The 9441-nt window shown below is 36.6% G+C and overlaps 1 long non-coding RNA gene across 2 annotated transcripts; it reads right to left on the reverse strand.

The window, feature by feature from the left end:
• Positions 1-2675: 2675 nt before the first annotated feature.
• On the reverse strand, positions 2676-6603 carry LOC106632803. 2 transcript variants are annotated; one of them, XR_001336020.2, is made up of 5 exons: positions 6368-6603; positions 5634-5662; positions 5432-5514; positions 5110-5208; positions 2676-5020 (listed from the first exon to the last, which is right to left on the reverse strand). It is a non-coding gene; the product is annotated as an uncharacterized LOC106632803 (long non-coding RNA). The 2 variants fall into 2 exon arrangements; XR_006053822.1 differs by having other exon boundaries at positions 5432-6592.
• Positions 6604-9441: the final 2838 nt, after the last annotated feature.

Consider the following 9441-nt stretch of genomic DNA (forward strand, 5'->3'; position numbering starts at 1 on the left):
ACAACATCCGGTTCAAAGGTCATCACCTTAAGACATAGCCATATCAATACATGACACAACTGTTATGTCTTTTTTTTGTTTAGTAATTCCATAATTGGTTCTGCAAAGGGTTAGCTGCTTGTCATTTGAGTTGTATTCTCAGAGGTCTGGGTCTGTGTCCCAGAATTTTGAGTTTATTTTGTATTTTTGATTTCTTATGTTATATTGGAAAAATGTTAAGTTCTTGTGTTGTTATTTTTAGTTTGGGATTAGTTGAGTTTTAGTCTAGTTTATGTTTCACCTATGCCTCCTTATTTATGAGACACATGCAAAGTCAATCTTTGTAACAGGTTTGCAGACTTAATCACGTGTCTATGGGTACAACGTCACGTTGAACAGCAGGAATGCTTTTGTTTCTCTAACGTCAATAACAGTGTTCACATGCACATTTTCAAAACAATCATAGGAGATACTGGGTGCAGCTGTAGCTCACTGACCAGCCTTTAAGACCATTTAACAATTTAACTGAATGTTTTTGTTTTTTTCAGATAACATTCAAGACTCTGACACCAAAGACAAAAGAAGCTCAGTAAAAGCAGCTGGAAATGAAATCCAGTGTGATTCCGACATGACAGACACTGGTGTCTTTTTGTGGACAGCTTCAGTTTGTTTCAAAGTTCAGTATACACAATAATTGTTCCAAGATATTTGTAAGACTGAACATATTTCACTGTCTGAGTCTTATTTTTGTGACATCTTGTTTACGAGTTACATTTTATAAGCCAGTTCATTTGTGTTAGAAATGTTTAGTTGAATTCAGTGCTCATCACACCATCTAACACTGGGTTGGTCTCATTGTCCTGGAGCTGAATGGCAATAACAAAGTCATCTGCATACTTTATAATGGCCCACTGCTCTGCTCTGACACTTATTTGTGTACAGGATAAAAAAGTATGAGAGCATAGATCCTTGTAGGGAGCTGTTGATGATCAAACTTGATCGGACATGAGTCCATTTATCCAGACTGTTTGAGTCATCTTAGGTAAAAGTCGAGAGTCCAGAACACCACATTGTTCTTCGTGTCAGATTGTCCTTTAAAAAAATAAATAAATTTTTTTAGTTTCTATTGATGATCTTGCAGAAATAATTTACATTAGGAGCAGTAGGACACCCCTGGAAAACGAAACCAACATTTAAATGCATAGTATTTGTCCGTACACAATTTAGCTAAAGATTGGAGGCAAACATTTATGACAAATAACTTCAATTCCTCAAAGTTTTAGCACGATGTAAGTGGTAGCTCCGGAGTGTATTTCCCTAATTGTTTTTTTTTTAGAATAGAATTTTTATTTGGAATATTTGGTTGTTTTAAATAGTAAGCAAAGAAAAAGAAAACAAACAAACAAAAGAAACCAACAAACTGAACAGTTGGACAAGTGGAAACCCAATCTTGATGGAATTTCCACCTTAGACTTGTTTTACTAGGTAAGATAAGTTATTTAGACAAAATAGCTTCTTAACTCTTTAATTGTACTGGGCCCATTTGAATATAGTTTATTAAATTTATCTCTTTGAAGCTCAATATGCGGCTGGTTTTTGTTGAAGGATGAAGAAAAATCAACAAATAATAATTGAATACAAGTTTTTCCATAAGAGCTCTGTGGCACCCTACCCTCCACCATGTGGTGTACAAACTGCAGGGATTCCAAAAAATTTGCAATGGAATTTACACATGCTATAAAAATTTTTGCATGTAGTAATTAGTAGATTTAAGAAAAAATGTATTTTAGGCACCAAAATTCAATTTTAAATATGACCTGTTTCATCGTGTCTAATAAGCTTCATGCAGTTAAGCACCAGCATTCACTACCGAAACTAAAACTATGACTGAAACACAGACTTTATCTCTTCTAAAATATAATACAGTTATCTGCATAAATATTTGGATGGAGAAAACTTTATTCTAATACTGATTCTGTACATTACTGCAAAGAAACAGCTCAAATGCAGTTGAAGTGCAGATTTAAGCTCTGATTTGTATATGGGGATGTTCATTTGTATCTTGTTTGTGCCAAGTTCAAGTTCAAATTTTATTCGCCACATGCAGGTTGCCCTGTAGTGGAATGAACCCGACCCCCGACCTTACACACACGACACAGGCATCACATGGGGATACAAGTCAGAGAACGGTTACATTACAGAAAACCACTGAAATGTACACTACAATGGGAAAGTACAAGAGGAAAAAAAGAGACCTCTACTCATGCTGGGCTATAGGAGGACAGCATGAGAACAGGAAACAAAAAAACTCCTCTGCACAGAAAGCACATAAATGTCCACAGTACAACATTATGGAGCACGTGACCAGCAACAGGGTTGGGTAGGGGTGAGGAGTATCCAGCAACACAGCAGCCATCCTGCCACTGCGCGTCTCTCCAGCGCGGGCCAGACCCACCGTGTTCTCCAGGAGAGAACAAGCATCGAAGGCGTTTGGAGGGGGGGGGAGTGAGTGCTTATCAGTATAAGTGTATGTGTGTGCGTGTCCATAGTTCAGCTGAGACAGTGTTCTTCGCCCTACCAGGCTAAGTAAACAGTCTGCCAGCCAACCCAGGTGGCCTTGCATGGAGTGAGAAGAACAGTCTAAACACAGTTGTTATCAGGGCGCCGAAGGGATAGCCGCATTATGATGGTGGTTTTGCGTTTATCCCAGTTCTCAAAGCTCCACATCAAAGAGGATAATTTCATGTGCCGGCACAGTGGTACTTAACAAGGTCATGTAATGGTCAATAAAATACTAATAAAGAACATTAAATTTGTGTGTTTCTGTGGATTGTACAGTTGAAAGCAGATTGGTTTTACACAGCACCTGAGCTTCCTGCTTTCCTTCTCTTTAAAACTAATTGCATAAACAAAAGCACTACATTTTGTTGATGACAAAAAAGGTACACAACATTTTTTTTTTACTATACAAAATGGTATATCTTATTACCAAATGAAGACAGCAAAAGCCGAATTCCGAATTCTGTCTTGCCCAAAGACAGTCCCTAGGTTGCTCTCCGATGGGTCCATAAGAGTGTTAACGTGTGTGAATGCTAGATAGAAAGCACTTGCATAAAAAAAGTGAATGGATCAAAAAGGCTTTGAGTGTTATTATTCTCATTGCTTATTGCAACTTTAGTCCTTGACTCTCCTGTCAATTGTCAATGAAGTGAAATTTCACTGAGCAGTTGTTTCTCGGAATGAGTTTGTGATGTTTTATGGAAAAGCTACGCGTCACATCATTTAAATGTGTTTGTTTATGGCTTCAACTTGAGATGGTCAAATGTTTTTCGCACTTTGTTAGATACTATTATTTATCTAAAGGAAATATACATTGCCTAGATATTTTAAAAAAAAAGGAAATCAGGATCTTCTTTTTTGTTTACTACTACAATGATCAGTATTCTCATGGACAGGGTGGTATGTCAGCGGAGTGGTACCTGTGTAACTGAACTCTGACTTAAACAGTAAAGGCTTGCAAACTCAAATCATCATTTATTTATTTTAATGTAAGAGAGGAAACATAACAGGCAAGTACAGTTGTATACAGTATAGTATAAAAAAAGAGTCAATCTAAAAAGAGTTGGGAGATCAACTCTTTTTAGAGTGCAGTACAAACATCAAGAAGCTGCTGCTGCGATACATGGACATACACAAAGGTAATTTTCTGAATTAAAATTCAGATTACAATATAGGCAGTTTTTTATTACCCAACTTCAATAGAATGGCAAATAAAACAGAATATTTCATTGGTTTGCATTAGAGATCAAAATGTAAAGATTGTCAGGGTCATAGGGGGGGCTGGAGCCTATCTGAGCTATCATATGGTGAAAGGAAGGGTAGACCATTGCCAGATCGCCAGACTGTTGTTGAGCCAAATTAAAAAAGAAACCATTAACATGATGAATAATAATAATAATGGTGTACTCTTTCGTTTCAGTATTTATCTCAATTAATTTAAATTTTAATAAACAGTTGCTCCCAGGAATAAGCTCGGGGTACTTCACAGAGAAAGAAGCTATTATGTTGTCTAAAATTGTTTGTATCCAGTCTGTATGTGGGATTTCATATAGTACCTTTTATAAGATACTGTACTTCATAAATCCAATTTTCAATTCGTCTGATTGGTTGGAATTGTGAAAATAAGGTATAAGACATAAGATTTTCTGTGTTAAGGGGGGGCTAGAGCCCATTTCATCTATCATGGGGCGAGAGGCAGGGTACACCCTGGACCAAACACCAATCTTTTTTAGGTGTAAATTAAAACTAAGACCGCTAAGACCAAAATTATGAGAAATGGATTCTTTCAACAAAGTGTTTTTGTCAATTAGATGGAAATTTACAGAACATTTTTTCCTCCAAATAAGCTTGGAGTACTTTATAAAGAAATAAACAAATACTTCGTTTAAATTATGTTGTATTTTGTCTTGCCAATCCTTTTCGTCTTTGTATTTGTAAAAAATACTACCTGAACTTGAAATTTTAGAATACTGAATGTATTCAACAACTTTTGTAATGCTAATCGGTCCGAATATATTTGAAAATCCAACATCAGTAGAAAGATTATATTTTACTTGCCATTCATCTGATTTTTTTTATGAGAAAATAGCAAGGTGTCAAATTGTCATCCTCTCTTTTAACACATGGACTATTGAAGGTGTAAATGAGAATATAACCCCCTCTCTGTACAATGTTTGAAAGTTGTTTTAAGGTGTTATCAATCCATTCTATCGCTGCTTCCTCTGAGTGTTTATTAAAAGCTTTTATTCCCCTTGAGGTTGGGATGCATTGTTTGTCAATTTTAAACTTCATAGAAATTATTTCTTTGCAACCATTAATGAAAAGAGCAGCAACTGCATGTTGTTTCTCATCATCACTAACAATCTTCTTTAAAAAACTTCTCCAAAGACCTCTCGTATCGCTTGGTAATCTAACTGGAAGACGGTTAGGGTACAAATGAAAGGAGGTTGACCTCAGTCCATCCCTCTGCCCAGCTTCTTTCCTGTTCAATGATGAAAAATATTAATATAATATAATATAATATAATATAATATAATATAATATAATATAATATAATATAATATAACTTACAGAATCTCACTGATTTTGTTGTACTCCAAACGAACTTGCTGACGGAGCATTGGAGTCCATTTAGAGGTATGTGGAGACTTGTAGAAGGTTTCAACCAAACTGGATGGGAATAAGGAATAAAATTCAAAGCCCTGGTAACCTCTTGACTTAGTACCCATTTTACATTATGTGTAGGCAAAAACTAAAAACTAAATTATAAAAAAATTAAATGAGGCTGAATATAATTTTTAACTTGACAGAACAAATAAAATGTATTGATAATACGAGCAAAGAAAGTCCCTGAAATTGAATAATTTATTTAATGTTTTTGTTTAATACTTACATTATATCGTTGATTATTTTGGTCGTGGTCTACAAAATTAAACTTTTGTCTAATCCAGTGAACTGGCAACAACAAACGATGGCCTGCATAATGAAGAATAAATGCTTATACGTAATATTTATTACAAGGTAGTGAATGTAAAAAGCACTGATATGATAGCAGAAGCACTGGATATTTAAAATATGATCAAAATTACACTTACGTTTGCTTCTTGTAGTGATTTGATGATTTCTGAAAAAAAAATTAAACTATTACAAACTCTCTATATATTCACTAATTTCATTTTGACCTAGTACAGATCTTAATATATTCTATCAGTCCCTAAACTCTTAAAAAATGTGTTATTATCCATACGAGTCATTAAAATACAGATGGATGGATGGAGTTATAAAGACCATGTGTTCTGTATTATATAACAGAACACAGGTCTGAGCAAATATAATCACAAACAGAAAAAATATCACATAGTAATAATCATCAATATCAACAGCCAACAAGCACAGTCGGCAGAATGAAAACATTTATTTATAAACGCCATACACCATAAACACAATTGGCACTATGGTGATAATTCCTCCCACTGATACATTAATGATGTAATGCGTATTACTGGTGTAAGTGATATATTTTTTAAGATTATGTTTCTGTTGCTAAAATCAAATAATCTCTTCAATGTGACATTCTTAAATTCTGTTTCATAAGATTTTAGATGTACAAGCACTTTAACCCTTTGCATCCTTTGCAGTGGATAACTCGACTATCTACCTCCTGCTTTCACCCTGTGCTCATTCTTTATGCTCATACTTTACTTTGGGAAGCAGAGGAGTGGATGAGACAGAAAGGAAACACTTCAATCCCTTAGTAATCAAATCAAACTGAAGATGGTAGTTATTCACTGTGTGAAAGCTAGAATATATAATAATTGCACCAACATACCTCTAAAATCAGAGGAATCATCGCCATCATGGTTGCTGGTGGATGAAGGATTTTCCACATTGTCAGGAGTCTCACTCATCCTCTATAGCTGTGTTCATGTAATGGTTACCGTGGGTATTTATATGTATGTAAAATGCGTAAAGGTGTGTTTTGTTATGCAAGGAATTGCATGAATGAATGGTGCTGGAAAGTTGAGTCTCAGAAGAGGTGTGGAACAATGACTCACAATGACGCAAGCACCAGTTTGTGCTGATGCTCATTTGGATTACACAATAATGGCGGGGTGTATACCTCCAATAGAGAGCAGTATATACAAAAGAAAGAAAAATAAAGACAAAAAACAACATAAATTCACTTTGCATGCTCACTGCTGAGAAGGATGTGCCGTGTACCAATCTTCATGCAGAAATGTGACTGAAAGCCTGAAACACACTTCTTTTAATAGTAATGAATAATGAAAATGTTTACTATTTTCATTATGTACAGCACTTTGGTTCAACCCATGTTGTTTTTAAATGTGCTTATAAATAAATTAGTTAATTAGATACAATTATTGCCCAAAAGCGGCCACAGTCTCTCTGTGCAGGTGACGCTGATTTAACTGTATTAACAGAAGCTTGTGATTTTGCAACAAAATGTTTACATCAATGCGTGTTTGGGTCAGACCAGTGATACTGTGTTTATCTGAAGCATTATGTCTCAGTCTTTTTGTATTACAGAAATAAGAAATGCCATGTTGGTAAATCAAATCTGGACCTTTCAGCATGACTCTTTGGGCTGAAATTTAAAGAAATACATGTGTAAACTTACAGAAATCTATAATTAAATTACTTTGATGTGTTATGAGTAGCCATAATGAGGTGAGGTGCGATGAGGTTAAAGCTAGAAATCAAATACCTGCAGGTTTCTAAGGTTTCCTTTTTCTGGTGGGTGACAATTAAAAAAAATAAAAATCTGATCACTTAGACTTCTGAACCTAAAGAGTGAATGCATTTAAAGACCATGAGAAAACCGTGAATCATAGCAGGATATAAGTACAGAATAAAACAATGGTCTAACAGTTGCTAGGTGTGGCAGGCTGAAGTACATCCTTACGTACAGAAATTCAGTCACTCCCGAAGTTGATGACAAGCAGAAAGCATTTCAGTGAAATCATGTGATACTGTTTAAAATGACAGAGTATTTTTATGTGTTAATCTGAGAGAGCCTCTAAATATGGAGGATCAGAAGAGTCACGCACATTGAAATAAAAAATTCTATATTCATCCATCTATATCGAGTGGTACAGAGGTACCGCCCCTAATCTCCACGCAAAATTGTATAGGTGTGTCAACAAGGACAGCCCTAAAACATCCAGAGCATTCAGGAACCCAGGGCGAACCTCGTGAACACCAGGGCTCCTGCCACCAAGGAGTTGTTCAACTGCCTCAATGACCTCACCCCCAGAGATAAATGAGTCAACACCCTCATCTCGTGGGATTAAGGAGGTCCACAAAATATTCCTTCCACCACCCGACAATGTCCTCGGTCTGCAGTGTTCACAGTGCAGGTAGAGTACCGCATTCCCCTCCTGGGTCGCCTGACAGTTTGCCAGAATCTCTTCGAGGTAGAACAAGAGTCTTTTTGCATGGCCTTTCTGAACTCCCCCACACTCGAGTTTTTACTTCAGCTACGTTCCACTTGGCCTTTTGGTGCCTATGGGCTGCCTCTGGAGTCCCACAGGCTAACCGAGACACATAGGACTTCGTGTTTAGCCTGATGGTTCCCTTAACCTCTGGTTTCCACCATCTGGTTCGGGGGTTACCACCATGACATCTACCAACCACTTCGCAGCTCAGTGGAGCAGCTTCAGCAATGGAGGTGCTGAACATGGTCCATTCTGACATGTCCCCAGTCTCTCTCGGAATGCTGTCAAAGCTCTGCCGGAGTTGTTTAGCTCATGGACCAGGGCCTCTGCAGGCATTTTTAGTGCACCCTCACTAGGTGTGCCAGATCTGTACAGCATCCTCTGTATCTGAATCTGGCACGTGTCTTCACATGAGGATATTACATTTTGGCTTTTCTACACCTTCATTCTGCTCAATTAAACTGTTTTAAACTTTGATAAAACTTTGATAAAATGTGGCAGCTTTGTGTTGTGCTGCAAGTTAAGCCCATTGTCTTCATTTGCACACCTTTTTAAAATCACCTTCTTTTCAAAGTTGATTTTTAGTTTTTATATTTACAAGGTCCAACTAATAGGAGAAATTAAAAATGCAAACAACAAATGAGGGTATTGGGTGTTAGGATGACAATCTATAATCAGTTATGGAACTAACACTCGTGAAAAGTTACTGTTTCACCTATATTGCAAGAACCTTCACTTTCTGTTTTTCAGTTAGTTTCTCTTGGCCATATTCAGTCTTAGCAGCAGCTCTCAGAAGAAAAACTCTGCCAATCATCAGACAAAAAGATTAGTGAGCCAGGTGGTATTCTTGGGAGTTTAAGAGCAAAACTGAGCTCAAACTGTGAATTCACATCAGACCAGGATTCATAAAATGAAAAGAAATCTGCTTGTACGGCCAAACTTCACCAATCGAAGATCAACCACCACGAATGATGAGATGACAGGTGTTCTGACCAGTGCAAAATAAGTGTCTATTAACCATTTCCTTGAAATATAACAATGTATAATTTATTTCTCTAAATTCCATACACCACTTGCCTCTACTTCAAGCTTCCATATTCCATTTCCTAAAGATGATCCCAAAAGGATCTATTACGAACTTACATGATGATACACATTCATTCACATTCACACAAAGTCAAAAAACTGTTTGCTTCTGTCACACCTGAGCACCATTGAACTTAATTAAATGGGTGTGAAGACAGTGCCAAGTAGTGTTACTGCTCCCTCCTTTGCTGACAAGTTGCAATAGCACCAAAAACATAAAATGGCTCTAACACTGCTTAAGTTGGATGATTGTGTTCTCTTGAATGTGTAACTAAACAAGTTTACACAGCTCTTTCAGATTGATTTTAATTTTGTGTTAACAGAATGACGAAATGCAGAGTCAGAGTCAGAGTATAGCTCC

The sequence above is a fragment of the Haplochromis burtoni genome, unplaced genomic scaffold (assembly GCF_018398535.1).
Source record: "Haplochromis burtoni strain Fernald_Lab_line unplaced genomic scaffold, NCSU_Asbu1 Contig_2240, whole genome shotgun sequence".
NCBI lineage: Eukaryota > Metazoa > Chordata > Actinopteri > Cichliformes > Cichlidae > Haplochromis > Haplochromis burtoni.